Source organism: Bubalus kerabau, chromosome 9 (genome assembly GCF_029407905.1).
Source record: "Bubalus kerabau isolate K-KA32 ecotype Philippines breed swamp buffalo chromosome 9, PCC_UOA_SB_1v2, whole genome shotgun sequence".
NCBI lineage: Eukaryota > Metazoa > Chordata > Mammalia > Artiodactyla > Bovidae > Bubalus > Bubalus kerabau.
Genome location: NC_073632.1, coordinates 108,440,169 through 108,443,929, shown reverse-complemented (window position 1 = coordinate 108,443,929; position 3,761 = coordinate 108,440,169). Strand labels below are relative to the sequence as shown.

The window sequence follows — 3,761 nt, the reverse complement described above, 5'->3', positions numbered from 1 at the left end:
TTATTTTTTCTACATACCAACTATATTAATTAATGCACATTCAAGGATACAATTCAGGGGATGTGAAAACTTGGCAACAAACATTGGCTCATCAATGAAATCTTTTACTAGTTTTATTCTGACAGTTTCTAATTCTCTGAGAGGCTCTAAGCTATTTGAATATCTTAAGCTTCCCATGCCTCTGGAGGCTGGGAGACTGTAAACAATCGTATGCATAGCTGTAGGTGTCCGGGTAAACTTGTCAGGCGAGTTAGAGAGCCATCTGAGGGGTTTGGATTTAAACACTCCTAATTGCCCAGGAACTTTATTAATTGGAGCTGTAAGTTAACTCTTTGACAGAGAGAGTGAGATGGTGGTGGGGGACAGCCCCCAGTAAAGTCAGAGGTGAGAGCACAAAGCAATAAAGTAGGCAGACTCTGGTTTTTGGGGGGTAGATGCTCGAGAATATCCGGGGGCACTCCCGAGGCTCGATCCCGCCTTTGCGTATGCCGAGCCCCCTTCCTCATGACCTTTGTCACGAGTGGAATGTCTCTCGCCGGCTCCCGGCATTCCTTCTCTTTTGAATTAATTGTTTTTGAAAAGTGGGTTACACCTTTGCTTTAGCTAGATAAAATTTAAAAATATTTTTTGACGTTTTGGTGAAATTGCTTTTGATATTGGCAAGCAAACGCTCCAAGTCTGGAACACGACAGGAGGTTGGGTGATGTTTGCCAGTGGAGAGTTCTTCTCTATTGAGAGCCTTGTTCTCACCCATACACCAGTGAAAATAACTGGATAACTGAAAATGAAAAACTTCTCTTGAATTTATCAGAGGTCTGACATCCCAGGGAAAATAGCTAACTTCAAACCTGGAGAGAGACAGGAGCCTTCAGGGATAAACAGACCACAAACATTTGTTTATCTGGGCAGGGTGTCACTGAAATACGTTGGTCAGAAATTCTTCATGAATTTATTGAAGGAATAAACACAATATAAAAAAGAAGCAGTTTTCTCTTCACACAATGATCTGAATAAGGTGACAATTTGTCATTATTAATAGATATAGTAGCATCCAGCATTATTAGATACAATGATTAGATCTTTCCCAGCTGACAGTGGGCTAGCCTGAGAATGGGAGGGTCCTGTGAATCACAGACAACGGGTTGGCTTCACACTTTGGTAGGATATTCCTCAGAAACCTCACCAGACACTCACAGGGAAATCCACGAGAGTCGTGAAAACACGTCCCCACTGAGCTGATGGTGAAGGGAAATGAAGCCACCACGGACGCGTCTCAGTCTCTTCTCCAGGAACAGAGGCTTTGTCTGCAGGAAGAAAAGCCACGAGGCTGTTGGCTGAGGGCACTGGTGGAAATCCCACTGATGACGGAGGCGAAAGAGGAAAACAAAACTCCACAGCTGGCTATGGGAGAAGTCCGTGGAAGGCCCACCATGAACCCCGGCTGAGCAGGGAGACCCAAATGGCCTGGAGGGCAAACTTCCATCCAAATCAGCTCTCAACTGTGCACAGACCCCCCAGCTTCTAAAAGCTGGACATCGGGGTGTGCTCATGCCCAACAACTGAAAAAAAAAAAAAAAAGCTTCAGTTTGTCCTGTACAACATACCCACCTCACAGCAAAACTTTATGAAGTATGACGGATGCCAAGAAAATACTCAGTCTGAAGATACAGAACAGTCCTTGGATTATCAGCTCTGGTCTCAAACATCAAGTGTGGGATTTAAGATAGCTATTATTAATTGTTACATAAGAAGAAACATAATTTCAGGTGACTGGAAACTGTAAGAAATAATCATACAGAAATGTTATAAATGAAAAAAAAAGAGAAGCAACAGAGATGAACTCTTGTCAGGCTCAATGCAGACTACAGGTCTAAAATATAAAGCCATGATCTTAAACATAAGTCAATAGAAATTACTCAAACTAAAACATACAGAGAAACAAAGAAAGAAAGAACAGGCAGAGAGCTGGAAGTTTTCAGGAGGCCTAATATATGTAATAGTTGGAATCCCAGAAGAATGAATAAGTGCAAACCAATATTTGAAGAAATAACAGACAAAGACTTTCAAAATCACTTACAGACACCAAACCACATAGCCAAGAATACCAGCTGGAAAAATACTTCATAAATAAACAAAACAAAAGTGAAAAAAAGCCAAACCAGAAACTAAATGAAATAAAACTAGACAGAGGAGACTGGCAGGTTACAGTCCATGGGGTTGCAAAAGAATTGGACATGACTTAGCAACTAAACAAGAATAGTTGTTAATATATTAACTTCTAATGAAATTGTATACAGAATGAGAAATATTACCAGGGGTAAAGACAGACATTTCATGATGATAAAGAAGCCAGCTCTCCAAGAACCCGTAAACAATTATAAAACAAATACATATATTGGTAATTTAGATGGAATTTTTATGTAGTGCTTGTATAGAACATGTGTTTGAACATGCACATGCTGATACTAAAGCATTCTCTCCTCTCTGTTCCTCAATGTTGCTGCTAGTTACATCAAACTATTATGAAAATATTGATATTTTCAGCTTTACTAATTTATAAACTACAAATTTTCTTTAGTTATTTATTCATGGTGAATTCCCATGTATCTCTTACATCTTCCATTTCTTCCTCGGGTATTTTGTTCATGAGTATTTTTAGAAAGGGTGTTTTTTTAATGCTAATGTCTAAATTACTATTCGTTATTGTTGTTCAGTGGCTCAGTTGTGTCTGACTCTTTGCAACCCCATGGACTGTAGCCTGCCAGGCTCCTCTGTCCATGGGATTCTCCAGGCAAGAACATTGGAGTGGGTTGCCATTTCCTTCACCAGAGCATCTTCCTGACCCAGGTGTCGCACCCATGTCTCCTGCATTGGCAGGCGGATTCTTCACCACTGAGCCACCAGATATAAATTTCTAGTTTGCTTCACACAATAGGTTTCCTTTGTCTCTTTGAAAGGACCATTTAATTGTCTTCCTTCAACTACTACTTCTGTGGAGAAGCCTAACAAGTTTTCCTTTTCAGGTGCTCAATTTTGAAACCTTGAAAGTCTTGACACTCTCGTGTCTTTGATGTTTTAAAATTTCTTTCTAATATGTTTAGTGTGGATTTTTAAAATCCATATATCCTATACAGCTCTCTAAGTCTTCCTGTAATCTGCAGGCTTTCATCTCACTTCATTGGGGTTTGATTTCTTATTTTCTCTAGTTTACCGTTGCTGCTATAATGCATAACCAGACACATAGTGTCTTAAACACATACACACATCTCTTCTATTATGGTTCTAGAGGTCAGGGTCTAAACGCAAGGTGCTGGAAGGACCGAGTTCCCTCTGCAGGCTTTGGGGCTTTCCAGCTTCATTCCTGGGCATGTGGTTCTTTCTCCACAAAACTCTAACTTCTTGCTTTCATCATCACACTTCCTTCTCCATACCCAGACCTCCCCTGCCTCCCTCTTGTAAGGACTTACATGATTACATTTAGGGTAATTGGATAATCCAGATCACAACCGCATCTCAGGATCTTTAGTTTAATCACATCTCTGAGTCCTTTTTGCCATGGAGTGTCTGTTCTCAGGTTCTGGGGATTTGGGCACGAATAGTTTTTGGGGGATGGTTGTTCAGCCTCAAGATCACTACTTTGAATAGTTGCCCCTCTTCATTAGGTTTTTGTATGCCGCTTTGCTTCTACTTTTATAACATCTTTCATCAACACTTCTCCTTTTATCCACATCTTTAACCCCGAAGTACTGCCATCCAAGAAC

The 3,761-nt window shown here is 40.5% G+C and overlaps 1 long non-coding RNA gene across 1 annotated transcript; it reads right to left on the bottom strand.

Moving 5' to 3' along the window:
* Positions 1-945: 945 nt before the first annotated feature.
* Positions 946-3,426, bottom strand: LOC129619497 (uncharacterized). The gene is made up of 3 exons (XR_008697907.1): positions 3,261-3,426; positions 1,609-1,777; positions 946-1,304 (listed from the first exon to the last, which is right to left on the bottom strand). It is a non-coding gene; the product is annotated as an uncharacterized LOC129619497 (long non-coding RNA).
* Between the last annotated feature and the right edge of the window lie 335 nt (positions 3,427-3,761).